This window comes from Alligator sinensis, unplaced genomic scaffold (assembly GCF_000455745.1).
Source record: "Alligator sinensis unplaced genomic scaffold, ASM45574v1 scaffold123_1, whole genome shotgun sequence".
Lineage (NCBI taxonomy): Eukaryota > Metazoa > Chordata > Crocodylia > Alligatoridae > Alligator > Alligator sinensis.
The window spans coordinates 2,713,813-2,740,061 of NW_005841985.1; the positions used below are offsets into that span (position 1 = coordinate 2,713,813).

General features: G+C 40.5%; 1 protein-coding gene across 9 annotated transcripts in view; it reads right to left on the reverse strand.

Moving 5' to 3' along the window:
- LOC102381386 (cAMP-specific 3',5'-cyclic phosphodiesterase 4D) overlaps positions 1-26,249 on the reverse strand; it is a 431,023-nt gene that overhangs the window by 48,281 nt on the left and 356,493 nt on the right. The window lies entirely within an intron of this gene.

The following is a 26,249-nucleotide window of genomic DNA, read 5'->3' on the forward strand; positions in this document are numbered from 1 at the left end:
ACCAGCCCCCCCCATCTCATGTATTAGCACCCCGACACTTCGAAATGGTGGCGGGGGGGGGGCTTTATCTAAAGCTTGTTCAATGATCTCTAGATAAAGTGCCCCTGCTGCCATTTTGAAGTGCAGGGACGCTGACAGACAAGACACTCCAGGCAGTTTAATCAGAATGGTTCTTGGAGCTGCCCTAATTAAAATACCCCACCCCAGCCCTCCCCCCATTCCTGGAGCACATATAAATGTCCTTAGAGACCAAAAAAGCAAGGAGCATGTTCTTGAGGCAAGTGCATATAGAAACAAAGCACTGCTGATGTTGTTTGTCCTGAGTTAGCACACAAAAATATGCAAAGAGAGACTAGTATGTGAGGAATGAGTGAATACACCTCCCAGGTGAGAATATTAACAACCTCCATGGACATTTAGCCATAGAGAAACTTATAAAAGATTAATATTTACAAAACTCTAAAACTATAGCCTAGTGGTATTGATATGACAGCTGTACAGTGACAAGAAGCAAAGCATTACCAAGGAACCCTAAACTGCAATTTATCGAGTTTTAAAAACTGTGATAGTCCTATCTCAAGTAGGGAGAACATACTATTTAAAAAGTGTACATGCAAAGTATGGTGAAAAAGGGTAAAGAGAGGGTGGTGCAGTCTACCAATTTCAGATGTTTTGATCATGAGTTAATTAGTTATGAATGTTCACATTCACAATAACTTCACTGTGCATCTGAGTTAACCTCAATGAGATGACTAGTATTTCATACTCCTATTGTTCTAGAGTCTAACCGAATACACAGGGTAAAAGAATAAAAAGTTTATGACCAGGTCCAATACAAGCCCTGGTCACAAACAGGCCTTACAAAAGGGAAGTTTAAAGAAGCTAGTAGTGATTTTTGACTGAAAACAGCAATATAGGCAGATTTGTCTCACCATTTAATTAATTTTTTTAAAATATTACCACTCCAGTATATTTAAGGGGGAAAGGTGACTAACCATGGATGCCTAGAAAGATGGAAAGCTTCTATAAAGGACCTAATTATGCAATATCTATGTCAAATGGAATGTTAGTGCCAATAAGGAAAACTGTGGCAGACTCCAGCTAATTAGCTCATGCACTGCAGCATGGGGATCAGCAGATCTTATAATGTTAACATAGCTGGTCTGGCTGAAAATTGTTTTCTTAGGGCTTTCCTACACTGGTATCACTCCTTATAGAGACTAGGGATGTAAATATTGTTTAAACATTCCATTTAACCTCCTCTAATTATATCAGCTAAACGATTAACTGATAACACAGCAGCTTGGGCACAGCTGCTGCTGGGAAGGGCTCTCAGCTCCCAGGGGCCCTTTGACTGGGGGGGAGGGAGGGAGGGAGAAGGCAAGCCCTGCCAGACAACACAGCCCACAGTGAAGCCCTGTACTGGGATGAGGGAGGGAGCACCTGTGAACAAGCAGCTAATTACTTAATTGATGACTCATTAGGCTGCTCCCTGTTTTCCTCTTAAGCTATGGGTACTAGTCCCTTCCCCCCAGCTCCTGTCCCTCCTTCGCTCCCTCTTCCTTGCTCCTCCCTCCCTCCTGGTCACCCTACTGCCTTCTGATCCCTGCTGGGGCACTGCACCACTTCTTTTCCTCCCTCCTCTGCCAGACTGCACCCACCCGGATAACCAGTTATATTTATCGGTTAAACAAATTGTTTAACCTTTCACATCCCTAATAGAGAGACACTTATTATGGAATAATAACATCTTTTATAATGAAGTTACATGCCCTCCAACAAAAGTTAACCTAAAAAAGCACTTGTATCCATTTAAATTCATATTGTAGCTTATAATGAAATAACCTTCCTGTGTAAACAAGCACTTAATTATCTTTTTGAAAACTTACCATTTTCTCCTACAATATCCTTTATTACAACTAGTTAGTTAAAATATCGGACTGAAAAGAACTAAATACATTTTTGCCACAATTTCTTTCCCAGTTGTTCCCATCTCACATCCAGTCTATGCTTGCACACTGGGCAGGAAATCTTTTATGGACACCTAAGGTTAAACCCAGGTAGTGCAATCTTTTAGCTTGACACAGACTAGAAATAGTGGGACCTCCTACATACTGGGGCTGCTATTCAAAATATCATCTTCTCATGAATAATGAGGTACAAACAAATCCTCCCATAGAAAATTTGCCTTGATGATAACATGTTGCCAGAAAGTATACCAAGAGAACAGCCTTTATCCAGCTCATTTCAAGAAGATTAAAAATACAGTGCTTATACTTCATGTAATGCCAAACACTATACAGGAAACAGGCAAAATAAAAATAATTTCTTACAGGAAAAAAAAACAAACTTTTATTCAAATCTGGTAATAAGGCAGGAATTATAGCGAGAAAGAATACTAACATCCTGTTTTCTCTGGGACATTGCACTCAGCAAGTAACTAACAGCAGAAGGCAGGTCATGACTTCCCTTTACCAAGCCCACCGAATTCCCTCCCACACCTCTCTTTCGGAGGTAATGGCCAGTTGCATTTTTCTTCTAATCAGCTGATTTCAAATTATGTCTGAAAGTGGTTACTTTTGCATTGTGACATGTAGAACTTAACTAGCTTCCAAGGCAGTACTCGGAAACAAGTAACTCTACTTGGGCTTAGCCAAACTCCATTTTATTGATTCCACTTCCTTGGTGAATCCTTTTGTTTTATGAAAGTCAGTTTGGGGATACCATCCCAAACACATTCCACAACCCACTTTCTTTTGCGTGCAATAGGCTGGACACTGAGCAATAAAAGCTCCATTTTAATTTCAAATGCAGGTTTTTAAACTTAAGACATTATACAAAAGAAATGATCATTTAAAAGATACCCCCATATGTACACCAACAAAATCACTCCCTGTCTGAATTCAATTACATTCTTACAGTGTACTCTTGTGCTTTTGTATTCTGAGAAAAGTTAAACAGGCATTTAAAAATGGCCTTCTCCCAAACTGTAGTAATGTATATATTATTATCTGCATTACATTGCAGAAGGCTTTAAAGACATCAAACAACTTGAGGCCCACTGAGTTGCACAGGCATAAAATAAAGGACAGCTCCTGCCCCAAAGAGCTTGCTTTATAAAATGTTATTCACCTGATACAGGGCAACCCATGGGGAAAGATGCTGGTCCATAGAAATATGCATCTCCCAGCTGGAAATGCTCAACCTGGAGCTGTATTTTACTTCTGATACCCCTATGTGTTCTGGCACTTTTCAAAGCAGGGAAGCACCACAGGCAGCTGCTGACTACAGAAAACCTGGCTAGGGAGCTGCAGCAGATCTTGATGCCAAGATGCAACCACAGAACCAGCACAGACAGGAAACATCTGGCTGTACCTCAAGTATCCCTGCAAGATCCACATGAATTGTGAGGTCCACAGATTCTGATAAGAGAGCTCCTGGATTGTTCTATAGCTAGAAGACAAACCTCAGCCCGAGCCATAGGGCAATCTGAGAATAACTGTAGTTTTCCTCTCCTCTCCCTTGTCAAGGGGTTTCTCCCCAGGAGTGGGAATCTGGGTTAACAATACTTTTTGTAATAGCACTGGTATGAAATACATAACAATAGCTTCCATAATTCTTCAGTATGTATGGGACATCAGGCAGAGTATTCCCTAAAAATTGCACTCTCCCTATAAACTTGGTGCATTGGACAGTGACAGATGAGGGCTATGCCTATGCTACAGGTTTTTGCCAACACAGCTACGTCAGTCGGGATGTGAAGAGATGTTATTCCTGACTGACACAGCTGTCATGGAAGCAGGCCTTGGAATAGATACAGTTATATGGAAAAAACTGTTCTTTTACTGGTATAGTGTGTTTTGGTTAAGGGAGTGGTTTGCTGCACCAGTTCAGAGAACTTTCCTGATAACGTATACTGGCTTTCCTATACCGGCAAAGTATTTCTACTGTAGAGCTGGCCAAGGACATAATGTTTTATCAATCCTTCAGTAATCACAGTGAAAAATAAACATTTAATACTAATAAGCAATGTGGACTCTGCTTATTACTCACCTTTCTAAAGTTACAGACATAACTGCTAACCATATTGACAACTTCACATTGTTCCTGCCAGCAGGGATACAAAACCACAAACATATTTATTTTTCTGATTCCAATATTCAAATTTTTCCCTATAAAAACATGAGGCAGCAAACCAACTGCCAATTTTTATATATAAGTAATATATATATTATTACTCAGTTACTTTTGTGACAAAATATTTTTAAAGGCTTATCTCAAAAGTAGTCAGCAATAGTATAAATAAAAACACTCACACATGGAGTGCTAGGTAACGCTGCTAATACTACAACAAACATACTCAGTAGGGCCCTGACACACACATGCCATAGCAAGCTCCTATAAACCACCCTGACTTGATATTAGGATTTCAAAGGCATGTTGCAAGCTATTTTGCGCAGGCTTGTTGGTTCAAGCTCCAGCTCTTTTTAAATTGTGGTTATCATACTACTATTTAAAAGTGCATCTTGTTGGTGTTACTTGGTTTGTTTGTTTTTTTTTTTTTTTTCAGAGAACTAATTTGACACTGCTTTAACTCAGAAGGAGTCGTTCCATTTTATATCATGAATATATTTTATTTACGAGTTCAGACAACATTTTGTAAATAACTGAGCATTCAGAAATTTTCCAATCTAGCCTCAACCTGACATGACTCAAGCTCACTGGACAATCTCTTGTATCATGCATAAATGGAAGCACACAAAAGCTAAAGAAGCAGCCCATTTAATAATGTATCTGGAAAGCATATAAAATGCAAAAACAAAACTGAAAAACCAAACAAAAATCCAGGTAGAAGGAGGTTCCCAGTTGTGTGGACAGGTTTATTTTATTAGTTTTGGTTAATTCTTAAACAGGCAAAAGAAAAAAAAATCCTATCAAAGGAATAATTCCATATATTGTTTACTTTAAGTGTTCCCATAAAAAAGTAATCAGCCTCGGCTGGACATGGTTCATGATATCTGAAGGTAATTAATTTATTCACTCATCCCTCTGTCTGAATCGTTCCACTATCTCTTGCCTTGTACTTAAATGTTAAATATTTTGGGCAGAGATAGCACATAGCACAATAGAATCCTGGTTCTGATTAAAATGATAGCAATGATTCGTGACAGTCAACAGAATGCCATAAGACTGCAATAATTATTTCTTCCCATCAAAAGCATAAGAGACTACTCATTCCAGTCCATGCTTCACCAACTTATTTATTTGGAGAAGCTACAGAGATGCCTCAGATACACCAACCCTGCATACACCCCCTTGCATAGGCCCACAGCAACATTTAAATGGTTTGGAAGATCTTGTATAAGCCATCTGTCCTTGTGAAAATTTAATCTTTTGCTAGAGGTATGAAAGAGCCAAGACAAATCCATGAACTAACTCTAAAAGCAGCACGATACATATATATGAAAATAACTTTAAAGGTTTTTAATAAACTTTATATAAGTAGGTTTCTGATGAGTGGACAAAAACACCCCTCTCTAATAACCCCATTACAGTAGCCTGGATCAATTATTCTAATGCAGAAGTCACCTTTATAGTGTGTGTGCGCGTGTAAAGGCGTGTACACACACACACACACACACACACACACACACACTTAATTTCAATGTCAATACATGCAACTTCCATTAATGTCACTGTAGGTTGCTTGTGAGCATAAGTGGCATGGCAAACCATCAATAAATGGATTTTTATAAGGAAAAAATGTACAGCTAAATCAATATTGAGTTTGAAAATGCATGCATGCAGCTTAAAAATCAACACATTTCTAGTAGATGTGCGGGCCGGGAGCGCCCCGAGCCCTTTTTCGTGCTGCACGCGGGCTGTGGCCAGCAGCCCAGGCATGCGGGGGCGGAGAGGGAAGGCCTTCGCTCTGGAATTAGGCACGGACGCGTATCGGTAGTTTAAAAGATTGTTTACTTACGCCGAGATGGCAATGGTGTAGGCTGGAAAGCTTGATTAAGTTGCAGTTACAGAGAGAAAAGAAAACAAAAACTCGAACCTGCAGAACATGAGGGTACGTCGCATTGGGTTCCGGCGACGAGAAAATAAACCTGCAGGACTCGAACCCGGGTAGAAGAGGTCTGAGGCCGATCGTAAGGGCTCACACGAAGTTTGTCAGGCTCCGTGGGTTCTTCCGTTCACTCATCCACACGAAGTTTGCTAGGCTCCGTGGGTTCGGTTCGTAGCGCGCGGGAGGGGTACGTCTAGGAATTCTATCGGCGACGGGGAGAGGCTAGAGATTGATCAGATCTCCGTTGCCTGCTTCAAATGCACTGGGGCCGTGAGGATCCGCAGCGCTTAGAGATCTTCACACAGCGTGAAGTCTCCTCCTCCCTTGTTCGTGGAGTCCTCCAACTTGGGCGGAAAACACTCAAGCCTCTTATACGGCTAGCAAGCCAATCACTAGCCGCCACGTGTGAATAATTTAGAACTGGCCAATAATGGGACTCGAATTAGCATACCAATGGCAGGAACTCTTTGCAACGAGCATCTCCTCTCTGCAGCAAAGAAATGCACCCTGCAAAGCAAGCTCCAAATTGGCGGGAAATTCTCCCTTGCACCGGGGTTCTCCTCTGCAGCAGAAAACTCCACTGTGCAAGGAAGCTGCAATTTAGCGGGGACAATTTAGCAGTGCCGAAGCGCACACAAATAAAAATCACACCTTTTGGGTTGTGACAGTAGATACTGTAACTCTCTACAGTAATGACATTTTGTAAATACTGGTTTTATGCAGACTTGTCAGTCAGTGAATACTCTATACTTTAATAATTTAAAAAAATCTATAGTGGTAATAAAATAATGAATACAATATAGCCTAAACAATTTAGGTCATTTGCAAATTTCAAAACCAGAGCAGAGAAAGGAATTTAATTATACCAAAGCATTATATACACACAAAGAATTGGTTAGATTGTTTCTGAATCAATTTGCAGTATTTCAAACTATTGTTTGTTCTTTGTGCTTAGGTGTCAAATAATAATGGAGCCAAGAATTCTGTCATTTGTACCAAGCAAAAACCATAGGGTAGATTACAAGTACTGAAAATAAGATCACATTTGATTGCGTTTCAAGTGATTGATTACCGCTAGTAGTACAAAGCAAATGACCGCAGTGTAAAGTACTGCCCACTTAATGATGTGAGATGTATATCTAACATTTGTTATCTAATTTTACCAGAATGTCTTACTAAAAAAATGTGTGTTATAGTTTAGCATAGCCCCTTGCTGGAAAACATATAAAAAAATTAAACAAACCCGACTTGCAATTACAAAAGTTTTTTTTTATCTTGAGAGATTAAGTTATAGCTTTTTTTCTCCCTTTTTTTTAAACTTAGAGAAAGAAAGGTCTTCTTTCAAATCTCAATCAATTTGGTAGTAAAATCAAATAATTGATGCAGCATGCTCCTGGCATTAAAGCTGATTAATTTCCATATCCACCTGATGAATGATACCCTTGTTGGTTTAACAGAAAATGGAATTTAGCTGGAGTGACAGCCAAATCTCTTGATGCAAAATTAAGGTCTGTAAAGTTATTGAAACTTCCTATATTTTCATCAGGGGCATACAGTCCTTTAAAAGTGAGTGGTAAAGACAAAGCTGAAAGGCCCTTTATTGGATGTAGGGACACAGCACACAAAATGCTGGGAAAGGTTTCCTCTCTGTTCAGAAGTAATGTCTTGGCGAGTTCAGTTTCCTCACAGCCACAAAATAGGAAATTGTCCTAGACCCTGCTCTTAGACTGTCTGTTATCAGCTTCTGGCTAGCATTTGTCTAACAAATATAAAATGTCCTCTAACAGCTCCTGACACTTGGAAAAGGAGAGCATGTCCACCCTTCCATTCCAAAACATCCCAGATGGATCTAAAGCAGACAGTGTCAAAAAACCCATCTGGCCTGCTGGTTGCTGCTAGGTTGCATATACATCTGCGATGCTAGTTTTTATCTTCCCATGTGTCTGCCGTAATGTATAGAGGAATCTCCATTCTATTCTGTTCCCCCCTCTTTTTGGTGTCCTTATACCTCTAAACAAATCCAATATAAAGAATTTTATGAAAGTTTTGCTTAAAATCTTGCTTATGTGCATTAAATTCTGGAATTCATGCGTTTCCCAACTAAAAAAATGTATCTGTCTGATCCATCCTACAATTTAAAGTTGTGTTAATTAACACATATTAAAACAATGCTTAAAATCATCAAGTTTGTGTTTGGGATGGTGTACCCTTCCAGATATGAATGGGGTATAAACTAACACAGAATTGCCTTCTTGCAGGCAGACAACTATGGGGCCTCTGCCAGTCTCAAGCTCAATGTGCAACAGAATCTGGTATTCAATCTGAGATCCAGAATGCTGTGATCAGTAACACTGCTGTTTTTTTGGCAAAGCTGTAAGCAGCAGCAGAGGCAGGAACATGAATTCAGCACTGGGTAGGAGGAGGAAAAGAAAAGGCTCTAGAAAAGAATAAAGATGTGCAGCCCTTCTCCCCTCACAGCAGCTAAGAGGCTCTGGGGGCCACAAGGGAGACAGAAAAAAACCAAAAAACAAAACAGAAGACTTCCTATCTACTAGCCAATAAGAGATACAAAGGATGGAGATGTGAGCAGGATTAGGGACCAGCAGCTGCCTGCTTTGAACTGCTATGGTTTGCAAAGAACAGCTGGGCTTCTTAACATGTCCTTACTCCCAGACCCCACTGGTGGGGATCTTCCTGTTCCATATTTATATCTGGCTAGCAGGTTTTGTCCTCCTTATCCAGTAATTTTTTTCAAGATTTGATCATATAGGCTAAGTACAGACAGTCAAAAAGCCCGAGCCTGAACTGATTCAATCTTTGCAGTTTAGTCTAACCTGCGTAGATTGAACTAATAAGCAAGTAAACAGACATTTACTTTTGATTCAGGAAATGCAGCCACATGCCTGCAGTGGCTCAGGCCAGAAGCTGGGGAGTGCTAGAGTGTGCCCTTCCTTCCGTTCAACAGTGGCCAGGTGGGGGGAAGCTGACCTGAGGGAGGGGGCATGGCCAGGCCCTGGCAGGCCTAAGTATGATTGGGGTGGGGTTTAAACCCTGACCTTGGCTGCAGGGACCCCAGCCGGGGTGTGCCTAGAAGGGGAGGGAGGCAGCAGCCTTTACCAGGCTTTTGAGGGAGTGGGGGGGACCAGAACCCGGCCCTGCATGGCTCCCTAAGGCGAAAGAGGCAGGAAGGGGGTTTATTTCCTCTTCCCTCCCCTCTTCCTCTCCTATTCCCCCGCTCCAGCCAGGGTCTGCCTGGCCAGGGTGCAGCAGGCTGGCAGAGTGCCTCCCCCATCTCCATTTCAGGGGTGGGGGCCTAGCCAGATGCCAGCTAGCATAGCCCCCTAAAGCATAGGGGAAAGGGTTTATTGCCCCTTCTGGCCCCTCTTCCACCAAGGGACTTCAGTTGGGGTCTGCTAGCCCTGGCCGCCACCTCCACCACTTGCCCCCAGCCAGGCAGACCCTGGCAGGGGTCCCCCAAGGGGAAAGGGGAGGGAGGGGGAAATAAACCCCCTCCCTGCCCCCTTTGTCCCAAGGGGCCATTCCGGCTGGTGTCTGGCCATGCCCCTCCCCCTGGAGCAGCAAGTGGGGAAAGACCTTGACAGGGGCAGCAGCAGCCCCTGTCATGGTGTCCTGGGAAGCGCAAGTTTCTTTCCGGTGTGGGGGACAGAGTTTCTGCAGCCTGCACAAGGCAAGCGGCGGCGGCGGGGCTCGGAGGGGTGGCTACAAGGACTAAGCCAAATTTTGTGGTGGTCATAGCCCCACCAAGACCCACCGCTACTCAACCCATGCAGTCTGCGGCAGCTCTGCCCACCCCGCTCCTGCCTGCAGCGTAGCCCCCCCCACCACCAGGAACAGGCATGTGCTCCCTGGGACACCATGAAAAGGGATGGTGCCTCTGTCAGGGTCCCTCCGACCTTACTGCTCCAGTGGCAAGGGAGGGGGTGTGGCCAGATGTCGGCCAGCATGGCCCCTGAAACTAAGGAGGCAGGGAAGTTTATTCCCCTCTTCCTCCCTGGGGTCTGCCTGGCTGAGGGCAAGTGGCAGAAGCAGCAGTGGCCAGGGCTGGCAGAACCCAGCTGAGGTCCCTCCATTGGAGAGGGGACAGAGTGGGGAATATACCCCTTCCCTGACCCCTTTGCCTTATGGAGACTATGCTGGCCTGTGTCTGGCCATACCCCTGCCCCTGCTCTGGCTACAGAGAAGAGGGGTGAGGCCAAGCCTGCTTTCAGGAGAAGAATGCACAGTCCAGCCTAGGGCTGAAAAGTATGCTGGGAGACTATGATTTAACTTGAACCAGGAAGGGGTCTGGAACAGAAGTTACATAAACTGATTTGACCTCAATCAGTTCAGTCTGATACTAGATTCAGCCAGGTTTATCTTACACCAGTTTCATCCATTTTGAAATTGGTTTATGTGCACTGAACTTTTGTTCTGTTACAGGTTTAAACCAGTTTCTGATCACTTAAACTGGTTTATGTACAACTTCTGTCCCTGGCCATAGTAAAAGAAAAAACCCTACACAGGTCATCAGCTTTTATTTTTATCACATCCTTAAACAACCATACCCCCAACATGCCTCCCATACCAAAATGTTAAAACAGGTATAGCAGCACTAAGATTTAAATCAACTTAGAGAAAATATCATCCTATAATATAGTTACAGGGATCATGTTCCTGCTCCAATTCTACTTTATACCAATTATACAGTACAAGGTTGTAGCACCATATAAACCCTCTTATGAATTAATCTTTCTGTCACATAAGGATAAAACTATAAACAAGAACATCTGAATACAGATATACATATAGCAGCCTAGCAAAGAGCAAAAGAAACAAAACCCCGCCCCAAAACATTATTTAGTCTCCCCAGTCCCAAGTTTTTAATATTTCTGGTAGTTTCTCTGTGAATACTTAACTTGTCCTACTTAGAATATTTTTCAATTTAGTCATTCCATTGCAGAACATTTTTTTTTTAATTTTATTTTTTTTATAAATAGGGTATTTACCAAAAGCCTATCCCAGAAATGCCAAGCACATGCATTTCCTATATAATACAGAGGACAATATCATCGTAATGAGCTTTAAAAACTCTCCTGTATGAAACTTTTACAAGCTTTCCTTGTACCAAACCAAGCTACTGAAAAGCCCTGCTAGCTAGAGAAGTTATTGAATTGTTTTACTGATGCTGAAAAAACAGGCAACTATCAAGTATGAAACACAGTCTTACCTGGATCCAATATTCAGATGTACAATACTTTGGCCATACTTCATAGTGTAAGCAACACACTATCATTTTACTCAGAAATACTATGAACTCTGGATTTTAATAAGTAGCCATCCAAAGAGATACGCTATGATTTGCACTTCACATGATTCCTAACATGAGTATTTCTCATAAGTAAGTGTGCTCTTATATCATCCAGCTAAAGTAAGTGAAAAATCAGTTCAAGAAATCTTTAAATTCCCCAAAATTAGAAGTTAAGGACTGTTTTTGCAAGCTTTTTGCAAATAGCGTGTTTCACAAAAACAATCTGATATACACATACAGAAGAGCTCTTAAATCCCGGAAAGATACTTTCTGGCTTCTTGTTGAGCCATACTAGCCTGCATTTACTCCAAAATGGCAGCCTCATCTCTGCTTGTTGCTATGGTCACATCATACGTCAGACCTACACTTTTTTTCCAGACCTGTTTGTTTGCGATAGGCCTAGGTGCTTCCTATTATGGTGCCTGCATCAGCATAGCATGCCATTTGCCAGTAGTAAGAGACAGCGGCAGCCACTCAGGGAATCAGCATGCAGCAGAGGACAGAGATGCTGAGGAATCAGAGCATGCTCACTATAAAACTGCATAGAACAGCTGTTTCAAAAATGATTACACAGCATACAAGTGATGAATCCTGATTTGATGGGAATAGTGCCCTTAAACACTGCTTTCAGTGGCAGAAAGTCTTTAAACTGAAGAAACTAAATGCAAAAGTGAAAATCCTAGTGGACAAGGTTTTTAGAGAAAAAAATTAATATAGCTTTCTACAAGATCTCAGATATTTGTCTGTCCTCCCAGCTCCTGAAATGCTGCAGTGGTGTGTCAAGCTGGCCAGCTGAAGCCATTAATTTCCACAGCAAGACTGGCATAAAAACTATCAGTATGAATTCTTTCATGACTAATGTTAAAATTTCTTTCAAAGTCAAATGAGTTTTTTCTCCTTCCAGCAACAAAAGCAAAAAGGTTTTGACTGAATGTATATGTACATTCAGAGGGGTTGCTCGTGCCCGACAGGAGAAAAGTAGCCCAGACTCTCCACCCACCACCACTGTGAAGCCAGCCTCTGCTGAGGAGGCAAAGGCTAGCCCACTTAATAGATCTGGGCCCATCCACTATACATTATGAAATAATACAAATGGTGTCTCTTTAGTGGCAATCTTATTTTCTTTTTTCTGCATCACCCATGTTGCCGAAATACTTGAGAATGTCAGTTGTGAGCAATTATTGAACAATTTCACGTCAACAAGGTTACAAGCTCATTTAGAAGACCATAAATCAAAACCAAAACCTGTTTTCCATCATTACTCTGCTCTTCTCAAAATATTCTGTTTCTGCATTTAATATTATTAAATTGTCACAGCATCCAAGCTAAACTAGGCACTTTCCAAGCAGAAAAGAAACATACTTCTCTATGAAAAGTACACAATCTAAAAAATATCCCATGTTTTACATTTTTTCCTATCATTTAATTTTTTGATAACTTTTCTACTATGCACAATTCCACTTCATCGAGATTGCTGCTTACTTTTTATTCTTATGTTTATCAGCTCTCCCACATTCACTATTCTTTGTTTCTTCCTTCTTCTCCCCTCTTTTTGCCCTCTTCCTTGTTGTTCTATCCTATTGGAAATGGGGGTGGAAACCTGGCCCAACAGAAGTCAGGGGGAACACTCATATTGATTCAGCAGAGCCAAAATGTCACCCAAGGTGTTAATCCTTTATTTATCCAAATCAGCCCAGAGAACTAATATGTTTAATTGGTTTCTCATATCAATAGCTGCCATCATGAATCACATTCTCACTCTACACAAGCTGCTCTTCATTAGATCATCCTCTAGGTCTCCCAGGATCTCTCTCTTGTCCATATATTTGAATGATACTCTAACTCAGGTTAATGTTTCAGTTGGCATTTTATACAGCACCAAGCACGGTTAGAGTTTGTAAGTAAACTGCTGATGCTGTATAGAATAAAATATGTAGCATCTGCATTTCTAGTCCTTGTGGTTCTCATTGTGAACTCATGCTTTTTTCCTGATTCTATAGATGAAAACCATGAAACAGGGCTGTGAGTCTGTGAACCGTCTCTATTTATCTCAGTGGTAGATCAGTGCATTTTAAAACCTCTTTATGGTAATTTATATGTCAACATTGCTAATGTGTTTACTGCTGACCCTCTGAGAAGAAATTTCCTAGGTAGCTGGAGGTATTAGACACTGATGTTAGCACTTTACTAACACTGCCTTTACCTCCTGCTAAGCTGATCAAGTTAAATCCTCTTGGGGAACCTAGGCTACAATGAGGTCAGCTAATATGGCATCTTAATGGGGCTTTTCTATCATGTTAAACGAACACAATTGAAAAACACATATTTTTGTCTATTAAGATGTACCCTCGGGGCTTGTCTGGAGGAGGGACTCATACCAGCAAAACTCATAGATAATATAATATTAAATTATCCAAATAATAATTAATATTATGTTAATCCAAAATAAAAGTAATCTTTTCTAATTTAGTTCCAAGATTTTGAAAATTCTGTTGACAAGTTCTCATGTAGAAAGTGCTAGGATAAAAAAAAACAAATGCTAAAAAACAAGAATAAACTCTGTGTGGTTAGAACCTGTTATGTGATGTGTTCTAAGGCATTTAAAAAGTCTAATTTAACACATAGTAAACCGATGAAGAAAAAGCCCCAGAGGGAGCCCCAGACTTTAATTCAACTGGACTAGCATGTTAAAGTAACTGCTACCTGGTCAACACTAGATTTTTGCAACATGTTAATGAAAACGGACCATGCTCTGACATTAAAACACTTGTCTAGATCAGGGGTCAGCTACTTTTAGGAGAGGCTGGTTGAATTAATGGCACTTGGTCCACAGGTGGGCCACCACTGGCCACTAATTCTCCGGTTGACAAACTGCCACCAATTCCTCCATTGGTGATTTCCCTGCTGCTGAACTGCTGCCCACATCCTGGCTTCATGAACTGCATACAATCACTTGACAGTCTGCATCTGGCCTGCAGGCCATAAATTGCTGATTCCTGATTTAGACAAAGCACTAACACGCAAGTTTTCTGGACTGCCTAACCAGGGTGGCTAAAGAAGGGATGCAGGGTATGGTCACACCACTTTTTGGTTGTGCTACCCATGAGCTCTTGGCACAGAGGTCTTCAGTTTTCCAGTCCACCAATCTACCTGTTTCCTAGCAGGTGCTGGCTGTCTGCAAATTGCTTTTGGATCCTTGAATTTCAGGTATTATATAATTATAATCTATTATTGTAATGCAACATAATTCCCCCTTTATTTTACAGTATTTATAATACATGAAGGTGAAAAAAATATTTTTTTTGAAAATAAGACTGTAGCAGGATAAGCCTCAAGAGCTGCAGCCCAGCTGCAGGCAGGCAAAAGTGACTGCAAGCCTGCAGAGAGGGATTGGCCAACTGATAAGGGGGATTGTCTGGCCAAAGGAAGTTAAAAAGCTTTCTGGAAGGGAAGCTGAGGGCAGGGGGCAAGTTGGCTGAAGGACAAGCACCATACTAGGGTTGCCTCTCTCCTAGTGTCTAGGAAAATACCCAAAGGTTTGATATATGTTTGCTGTATACCTGTACCCATTTGGTTACTGTGAGGAAAAGACGTGTTTATCTGAATGAGATTGGTTTTGTTTCCTCTGGAGAGGAGCTCTCCAGATATGTAATAAAGGTCCTGGTTTTGATAAGAACAGGGCTCCCAAGTCTGCCTAGGGAGTGTCACTCGGCTACAAAGACGAAGTATAAAAGAACACTGTGGAGGTCAAACAGCATCAGGCACTGATGTCTTATGTAATGTATTCACAGTTGCTTTAAATAAGTTTATAAATCACTTAAGCTTCCCTCTGTTGAAATTAGAAACCGTCTTGGACCACTACAGGTGAACTACTTGAATGCAAAGTTGCTTTTCTAGACTGATTTTTAGCTGTAAATTAGGTGCCTAAAATTCTAATTATGATAAAAGAACAGAACAGTTAATACATTTATTATGAAGCTCTTTAGAAAAATAGCATTCCCACCTACTGCCATTACAAAGGAATGGCTCCATCTTATGAACATTGTTTTCTTGCTTAAATTCAAATATAAGCAACTTGATCAGCTGATGATTCATTTCTGGTTTACAACTTAATTAACTGTAAAGAGATAAACCATTAAAAGTTATTTTTAAATAGTCCTGGAAATAGGCACCCCAAACTAGTTTTGTCCACTGACCTTCATCTACATAGGATATGGCTGCAATTATAGTCACTCCCAGGGCTGCTCGACAAGTCCTACTACAGTCTGGCAAAGCCAACATAAGCTGCAATTTGCTCTTATACATTTCACCCCAGTTTCAAACAGGGGTAAATTGTATCAATGCATATCATCATGGCTTATCTTAGTTACAACTGAGACTGCAGCCTCATCAGGAATTTGGTAAGAGGAACTGACACAATTCCCCATGTAAGCACACTCTACATAAAGGTAAAATCTAGCCTGAAAGGGGGAAACATGATACAGAGAGAAATGTCTCTTAAATATGAATGTTTAATCATTGAAAAGCAAAATATTAATCTTCTATGATAGTGTAACCAAGGCAGTAAAGAATTTCCTAATTCTCTGTGGCATTGTGACTGAACTGATAGCTCAGCGAATAATGCATATAACTGCATTAAAAGTTTAGTGGTGAGGGAAAATAAACCTGCTTTTTATCATTAGATGCAAAATAAACAAAACAGAAGAAAGACCACTCCTTGTCTCTAAAGTGTTTCAGATCATGTGGTCTAACCACTCTCTTACGTCAGTAACCCTCATACAACTTAACAGTCATGGGATTCTTGCCTCTAAATAATACCACAAAGACCAACAAATAACTAGAAGCTTACCACGTTTTTAAGTAACTGTAAAACCCAATCTTATTCATAGATGTTAGGGTCGGAAGGGACCTCAATAGATCATCGAGTCCGACCCCCTGCATAAGCAGGAAAGAGGGCTGGGTCTAGATGACCCCAACTAGATACTCATCTAACCTCCTCTTGAAGACCCCCAGGGTAGGCGAGAGCACCACCTCCCTTGGGAGCCCGTTCCAGACCCTGGCCACTCTAACTGTGAAGAAGTTCTTCCTAATGTCCAGTCTAAATCTGCTCTCTGCTAGCTTGTGGCCATTATTTCTTGTAACCACAAAATTAATAAAGTGAACAGTAATGGAGCACTCATTTCCATGAAATAGGCCATTGCAGGTACACTACTACTTGTATTTTGGTAGGAAAGGCTGTAAATTTTGGTGTCTATGTTATAAAAGTTACATGAACATATATATTTTAAAATTTTAATATATTCTTTAAAAAAAAAATCTCCAAATAATCTATTATCATGAGTAAGATTAAAGTTCATGTTTCCCACATCATGTGCACAGCTATTTTCACCGATTATGATTTCATAGTATTTTTCTAGGCCACTACAATCAAGGAAAGAATCTTTCATAACCTTTCCATTTCCTAAAATTAAAGAGGTCACAAAAAGTAGTAGTTGGTTGTGTAAGTGTGTACAATTTTGCCTACACTTCTAGGAAAAATGATGAGGTATTTAGTAAGTGCAAAGCTTTGCCATTATGTAAGAGGCTGAAAAGCTAAAATGCGATTAGATCACAAGGAACCTTGGGGATAGCTCATACCTTTAATACAGTTCTAATCAGTGATCACCAATACCTTTTAAAAAGCAGGTATTCAGGTTGTAGCCATATTGGTCTAGAGGAGAAAGCAATCAGGGCTCATGGTAGAGGTAATATCTTTTTATTAGACCAACAACATTTTTGCAAAAAAAACCCAAACAGTTCTTTAATTGCAAGCTTTCGGGCACATACAAAGCTTGCAATTAAAGATATTTTTGCACACATCTTGTTGGCCTAATAAAAGATATCACCTCTACCATGAGCCCTGGTTGCTTGTAAAAATCAGGGATCATGAAGGCTATGGGTACTGGGAATCCTGCTATGTTTGTACATGGAAGAAATCACCAGAACAACTGGTAAGGTCACTACTGCTAGGTTGAACTTGTGCAAAAATGAAGAGATATACCCTATTTCCTAGGTATACTAATGACAATAGCTAATAACAGCCATAGTTGTAGGCTGTCAAAAGAGGTGCAAACACATTGACTGCTTGGGTAGGAAGAAATTGAGGAACTGAATTAAAGCAGAGGCATGCAGCAAAACAAGAACAGGTCCAGGTAAAAGTCCTTGGGGTTGTGGTTCAGAACTCAAATGCTGCTGCTAGGGTAGTAGAAGTGGACCAAGCTGTGGAAGTCTGGAGTCTGCTTGTAAAGAGCCACATGAAAAGTGGGGAAGTGTTTCCCTTTGTTCACTACTAGGAGCTGTCCCTTTCTTCTATAGCTCCCTACACTTGGTGAGAGTGAAGAAGTGACACCCACAGCATATATACATATGACATTAGTGCAACACAATAAACTCCGGCACAGTTCACACCAAAATTTACTGTTCCCAGATGTAGTGCTCACATGTGAGCCAGGGCAGCACAGCTCCAGCTGGCAGAGAGTCCAGGGAGCCAACCTTCCAGCCCAGAGCTGCTCCCCCCTGGCTCAACATGCTGAGGAGGGGCTGGCTGGAGCGTGAAAATGCTACAGTACAGAGCTAGGCGGTTGGCAGACCCTGCACTGTAGCACCCTTGTGCCCCAGTGAGCCCTGGTCACCGTCTACACGTGTGTTGCTGTGGAGTAAGTACCTCCACCACAGGACCTTACTTGCATTGGCAGTGCTAACCTATGGCAGAGTTAATTAGTTTACTCCTGCCTAAAACTCCGTACAAATAGACTGAGATGCTTTACTGTGAAGCTAATTAGGCAACTAGTAAGCGTCTCATGTAGATGCTCCACATATGCCCTATCCCCACCTAGTCCGACACCCTACCTAGCGGAGCAGCAACCCTGCTAACTGATGAAAAGAAGCCAGGAGCTGCCCAGGTGAACGTAGTTTCTTCGCTTTGCAGGAGATACTTGATAAGCAGCTAACTGAACTCTGTGGCATTGCCTGCTCATACTACTAGTACTGCAAGTCTTTATACAGTGCACATAAGAGTGAAATTGATCTGTCTACCCACGTGTTTCCCAGCCAGTGTGCCATGGCACAAGTGTGCTGTCAGAAACAAACAGGTGTGCTGCAGAATTTTGCCATGGCAATGAGCTACAATAGGTATGAGGATGGGGAATACCTCAACAGGTTTGCTGTGGAAAGTTTTTATTAATGTAAGTGTGCATTAGTGCAAGTTCAGACTCCCTGCATTCCTTGTCCAGTTCATCGCCTTGCACCCTCTGAACTTGTTTAGTACAATATCAGTCACTTAATTATTTCCTATGCCAGTGAGGTTTTTGTCAGAGAAAGAAAGTTGCACCTTGCTTACTTATAAATCTGTCAGAACTGGTTACTTGTTGTAAACTAAAGAGCTGACCAGGTCCTTGGATTTTCCTAGAAAGACCAGAAAACTTTAAGAATCAATTAAACTATTGTGTCAACTAGCCAAATGTTAGGGCATCACCAGACATTATATAAGAATGTTGTCACATTATAAGCAGCTGCAAGTTTTGATTTGATTATCTTCTTTCTTTACCTCTGAAAAGTAAAACAGAGGACTTGCCTGCTTTACAACAAGACAGTCATGATATTAGCAGATCTCTTTCCCACCATTTTCTTTCCAACACATATTTTATGTAAAAGCTGAAAAGCAAGAGAGTGACTTGATGTTTAAATCCTCTTATATTGGATATGACAACATTATCCTTCCTCTCTAATTGGAAACAGGTCACTCTAATCTATGACCAAGACAGAGAAGGATATTGTTTTATACTGGCTAAGCTTACAAGTTTTTAAAAATACAATATAATATTAAGCTCCTGCATATGGAATGCCATTCTTGAAGACAAGCTTTTAGTTCTGTGACAAGCTATGTCATCAAAGTAAATAGCAGTGATTCAGAAAGACAACACAAAAACTAGTCAGCTAAATGAAATCTGACTTTCTAATAGTATGTCTCTTATACCCTAACATTATCCATTTCCATTATTTGAATAGGATATGCTTTCCCTTTCTAAACTTTCATAAGATGCCACCAGCATAGTATCTGAGTGCCTCTGAGAGGCAAGAGCAAGAGAATACATCCTCATCAAGGAAAATGATTTTGGTTTCCAAGATCTCAACAGCTGTTTTAAAGAGTCTTTTGAATTCTAATTATTTTCAATTTTTTATTTCAAAAAGCAGTTATACTGTGCTTTACATTTGCAAACACCTGGGCACCTCACATTTTCTGATTGACTGGTCAGTGTTTTCTATATATATGGGGGAAGCTCAGGCAGAGGCAAAACAGATACCTGCAAAGCAGACAAAAGAACTCCAAAATACCCAAATTATAGGTGCATGATAAAACTATTTAAAAATACAAGAATAGAAGGCAAAATAAAGTGGAAGGATCTTGTTAAGTTACCAGTTTACAGCAGGGATGCTCAACATCTGGAAATTTAGCAGCAGTGGGGTTTCAGCAGCATTAACTGCCAGTTCCCTGCTGTGGGGAGCCCCAAAGGTTAGATAATGTGGCCTTGTGTGCCAGATCTCTCCAGCACATGCAGGGTCAAGTTGGGCCAGCACGTGGTGGGAACTGAACCCACAGGACTGGGTTAAGTCAGTGCACAGCCACATCCAGGTGCACAGGGGTGGGCTGGGCTGGCCAGCACACCCAGAGGACAACCCCATCTGGCCTGTGAACTGACCCTGAGTCACTTATCAGCCCCAGAGGGCCAGAACGTTGAACACCTCTAACTTACACTCATCCAAATTTTTCCCACTCTCTTTACAAGTAAAACCTAGTTTACAACGTGTGAGAAAAAAAAAAAAAATCAGAGAAGGGAAGACATTTTTTGTTTTTGTTTCTAGCTTATTGACTTTGTGCATTTAGCAAAACTTCCTTCACAGTTAGTGTCACACTTTCCCCAGTACAACAAGTCAATCAGTTTCCACTTTTGTTTTTGTTAGTCTTTCACAAAGCAGCAGAGTAGAGGAAAAAAAACATTTTAGCAATAGGAAAATGTGATCGTAAAACCACAACAATTGGCAAGGGGATCTCAGGACAAGATGAAAATATCATTATTTCAAACTGGCTAGATTTCAAATGGAGTATTTTCCCTTTACAATGTAATTTTGTTATGCTAAATGTTTAGTCTTCAGAAACTATAATTTTGTATGAAATTCAATTAATTTTACACCAGTGCTCAGACCACACACTGTCCTTTTTATTGCTGTTTAGGTCATCTATCCACAGGCACGTGTACAGTCAATATTTTCAGCTAAGAGCAGTGGTTAAGTAATGATTACAAGAGTATAACATATTCATTCAGTGACTTAATTTGACATCAGGCCAAGACTTCAAAGGCATTTGCATTGACATTTACAATATGATATGATATCAATAAAATATAGTAGATAAATAACATTACAACTTTGGACATCTGCATTATGCTCAACAACTCAGAAGAATTTCTGTATAGTTACTGTTAGTATAGTTACTTGAGAACAGATGTGTATATAGGTGCTTCTATACATCCTAGTAGGAAATCTGGACATCTACAATATTATCTTGTGTGTCAAAAAATAGTCACATTGTAAAACTAAAATTGAAAACTTCCTTTGATGTCTAAAGAATTTCTTGGAAAAGTACTCAGAGTAAATATATCTGTGATATTAGCAAGCAAGAAATTTTTATGTTGTCACTAACAATAATTCTCAGGGACTTTTCTTCCCATCTCTACTTTTATTCCCTGATTTTCACAATTCATAGACCTACTATTTGCAGCAAACTTGCCACGCTTGAAAGAGATTCAACAAGCACTGAAACTTTTCCGTGCATAACTTCAGGCACAACAACATACAGAAGCAATACATGAGAGAGGTTTGCAAAAACTGTAAATACAGAAGTGAAAATATGTTTTGCATTTTAGTTTCACTATAAGTACTCCTCTGTATCCAACTCATCTGCAGATTGGTACAATCCATGAGAGCACATTTGCTGGATCTTCATTATTGGTGCTAGTTACCTTTTTTTATTTATTTTCTGTTGCACTATGCCTATAGGTCCCAGCCATGAATTCAGGTCCCATTTTTCTAGTACAGTATAAACAAATATAAAAAAACAAAAGATGGTCCCTGATCCACGGAGTTTAGGAGGTTTTCTAAAATGATACATTAAAAAAAGGCTTTTATAAGTTGTTTTAAAGAATAAATAAAGGGTGAGAAAAAATGAAGAAAGAATCCCTTATTTTCATTATTTTGTAACCTAGACATTTTCAGAAGATGATTGCTTGTATAATCAGACCAAAGAATGCAGGTTCCTAAAGTTAGACAATCTAAATCCCTGTGCCGGCACCTGCATAAAAGTTATAGTTTTACAAAGTGCGCAGCAATCAGCACTCCTGAAAATTAGTAAATTTTTATGCAAACATCAAATATGCCTTAGGGGCATGTGAAGTGGGCCCTATTCGTTTTGGATCCAGCCGAAATCAGGGACAGTGATTCAATTAGTTGATTCAGATTACTGTCCCTGATTCGATTCAGCTGAATCCAAATCTGATGATTTGATGCTAATTCAGAGAATTAGCAATTCAAACATAGCCACAGCTTTAAAAGTTTTTCTACATATCTCAAGGCACCAGGTACAGCTTGTGAATGCTGCGATGCTGAGGTACATGAAGCATTCCACAGGAGTGCCGAGGGGCCCCTCCATGTGCTCAGCAGCAAACCCATAAGTGGACTGGAAATAGTTCCTGTCCAGTTCCAGGTCTGCCAGGGAGCGCGCAGGGCCATCCCCCTCCCTGACTTGGCAATGGGCCATGGGGGGATGCCAGGTGCCCTCCCCAGAACTAAGAGGCACCAGTTGCCGAGCCAGGTGGGGTGCAGGGGCGCCCCCCCCAGCATGCTCCCCAGCGGACCCAAAAGTGCTTCTGGTCCACTTCTGGATCTGCTGCTGAGCACACTGAGGAGCCCCCTGTACTTCTGTGGAACGCTTCATGCACCCCAGCATTGCAGCACTCATGAGCCGCCTGCTACCTAGAGGTATGTAGAAAAAATATTTAAAGCTGTGTCTATGTCTAAATCTCCGAATCTTTCCAAATCGATTCGGAGGTTTCCGATTCGATTTGGAGAGATTAAAGGATCCTCTACCTTCAATTCGGATTCGGAGATTTGGCCACCGAATCGAGCTGAAACTCCACCAAATCAGATCAGAGACCGAAGCTTTACGCAGCCCTAATATGCATTACCAGATTAATATTAGTCACTGGGCGCATCTACATGATACACTGACTGTGCAGTAGCGTGACACTACTGAGCAGTAGTGTCACGTGGCAAAAGCCAAGCCAAGTCGCTACTGCATAGTATTAGGATACTGCACAGTAGCATCACTTAGAAGGTGTTTGCTGATCCTACTATGCAGTAACTCTGGTTGAGAACCTACAGTGTGTTCTGAACTGTATCAGAGGCATGAATCCTAATTAGGATCTGCCATTATGACCCCCCATACAGAGTTTCAGTAAAGTCAGTGGGACTCTGCAAGGAAACAGTGGTCCACCACTGCCAGATCCCAATAGAGCAGGCATAGGCAATGTTTTTTGGCCAGAGTGCCAAAAAACCCACAATGTCTACCTTGGAAGGTGCTGGAGTGCCAACATGCCAGAGCCCAAAGTAGTTGTTTGCAGCCTCCCAGCTGCAGCCGGCCCATAGAACCCGGTCTGCTTGCAGCAGGGCTTGCACCCTCCCAGCCGCCTGCTGGGAGCAGCATGGGCTCTGTGGCTGGCAGCAGCTGCTTAGAGCCTGGGCTGGCAGTGGTCTGCCAAGCAAAATGGCCCTGCGTGCCATGCTCGGCATGACCCCTGCAATAGACGATAGGACCTACACAGTAGACATCTTTCCTGGTCTAAGGAGTTCCACCTCAGCCACAAAACACAACACAGTATCAGCTGACATTGTGTCCTTCAATATGGCTCCCATGTAGAGACAACACATTTAGTTCTTATGACAGCGCTTTCTATGCATGAAAGATTCCCATGCAGAGGGGAAACCAAATGACCACACAGAGGAAATAATAAAACTAAACTAAGTAGGCAGAGAATTATCTCAAATGCTAAAAGAAAAGAAATGGGAAATAAAAGAGATAAGTATCTTTCTCCTTTATCTTCCCCCCCAATTACTGTAAACTTGGATGTTACTTGTAAAAAGTCAGTGGAAAAAAAGTTCACACTGTAATGTGACTTAAAAGCTGATGATGTTCCCTTTCTCTTATTTTGCCACATATCACTATTTTTAATGTTTGATGTCAGGGCTGGGAGTCAAGTATTCTTGAGTTCTTATCCCTGCTCTGTAAAAGACTAAGGGTCAAATCCTGTTCCATCTACTGGACATCTAAGTAGACCTATGCTTCTACATGTAATTCTATTCCATGCTGTTCAAGTCCCTGAAAATCCATTAACATCTCCTTTTTTAACATATCTTTATCTTACTTGTAAAACTGAGTCACATATAAACAGTAAAGAAGAGGAGGAGAAATAGGTAGAATAGAATCTGGTCCTTTATGTTTAGCCTTGAGCAAAGTTTCTCTGCCTCAGTTGCACAGTTATTTAAAACAGAGGGGGGCTCCAGATACATATTTTAAAAAATTGAAAGTAAAATCACTGTTCAAATTATGGCTTAAACACCTGAATTTTAATTTTTTCTCTTTCAATCTTCTTTCACTATAGTATGGGGTATTGTAAGGGATGTTCATAGGATGGGATGGCTGATGACTTTTTTTTAATTTAAAAAAATATCGAAGGATTTGTTTAAAAACATGAACAAAGAGATTTGTATATACTAGAAAAAATTTTACATTTATGCTCTGCAAAATTGGACATGTCTCTTTATTCTTATGACAAAGCCAAGAGTGTTGCTGAATATTTTAGTTGTAGTGCTCTGAATATTTATTCGTTGCACTGTTAGTAGAAATACAGTTTCAGAAATCTACATCCAGATTTGATGAATCAAAGAGACCTAGTCAATGAGTGACTGTAATATAAATTTCCAGTTCTGATGTAAGATACGGCATAATTCTGACTGACCTTCAGACTGTCTATGACAACTACGCTTACTGTGCATCTCATCCCAATGCCTTGCCTGTATGGTCTGGTTTCTGAAGAAATAAGACTAGTCACTTTTATGAATCACATTTTCCTTCTGATTTCAATAAACACACGTAAAATATTGATCCTGTTATCTCTGGAAATCAGAAGTACTTTAACAAATACAAACACAAGGCAAATAAAAGACTTACAAAAGCATATAGAATGGAAGGCGGTTAATTCTCTTAGGCATGAGGCATTCAGAAATCTTTTTTTTTTTTTTTAAATGGTTAATTCTTTAAAGTAAACATTGTTAATATTGTTGGCTGAATTGAAAACAAGCAGTTAAAAATGGTTTGATCTCAGTTTAAAAAAATATTGGGTCCTGTCTTAATAAAGTACACCTTCTTGCTTTCTTGCAGGATTCAACAAAGCCTAAATACAAATATTTATCTTTTTTTCCCTTAATACTTGGTGTGTTCAGATACAACTAAAATGACACAAACTTTCGTCATTTTTAGTCAAATAAAATTATGCAAACCAGTAAACAAACTGATGGATAGACAAATCAGGTAACTCTATGTGAAATTCTTCCATTATTTGCTTATTGGGTCATTCATGCCACAGGAGGTGCATGAGTTTTGTATTTGATTTATTTATTTATTTATTCCCCACTCCTGAATGGGTTTAAAATTATCACTGAAAATTATTTAATGAGATTTATGTACTTTTCCCCTGATAAATTAATCATCAAAGCCTGCATCCATTGCATACTATAATACCCAGTGATTTAGATGGAAGTTCAGTTATGAAGGAAATTTAAGACTGGGCCCTAAATGCAGACCTGCTCCTGCTCCCTTTGTATATGCAGGCTGGTATGTAATTAGAACTTTTGATTGCCATTAAAAAATAAGGACATCATTACATGCAGCTCCCACAGGAGGAGAGTACTGCTTAGGATCCAACTTTGCTTTAAGCGTTGATCAGAACCAGTGAAATTTCAAAGAGATGGAAAGCACAAAGAGAAATGTACTGACTATATTATAGCATTAAACCTGCAGAGCAGTGCAAACACTTGACATCCCCTACATAGTTAGAGCTGAGCAAATGAGCATCAGGTTAAACAACAAGCAACTGAGAGAACTGTCACAGACGTGGAGATCATAGTCCAAAATGAGAAAGCAGAAAAGTAAAATAAAAGGGCAAACTGATCCAGAAAAACCTTAGTAGAAAAGACAGCTTGAAGAAATTTTTTTTACGTGTTCTAGGAATAAAGTTTATTAAAAGATGAAGCAGCTATTAGGTAGTGTAACTCTTGTAGCTAAGTTACCTTTTAGCTGCAACTGTAGCTGTTAAGTAGGTGCAGCTATAACAGTGTCCCTGTATTAGTTTTATTTAAGAAAACCTTTTCTTGGAGCTATGACAAATTTGGGAAGATATAGGGAATACCCAACAACAATTTAGGATAGTTGTGAAATAAATTCTGTATGATTTCTGTGCCTAAAGCTTAATCGCTGAACTTCAAAAGTGAACAACAAACATATTAGCTGCATATCCAATTTGTGTGTTGAAGGCACGAAAGGAACTGAGAATGTGAATGGAGTAAACACAAGCCTTATGCGCAGTGCTTCATTTTCCACAGAAACATTTGAAAATGCAAAGAGTGATTGATCACGGGTGTAGGTAATCTTCAGTAAATATAAAGTCTGCCAATCAGTAGTGCATCCAGCCCTCAGCCATTTACCTCTCTAGGCATTCC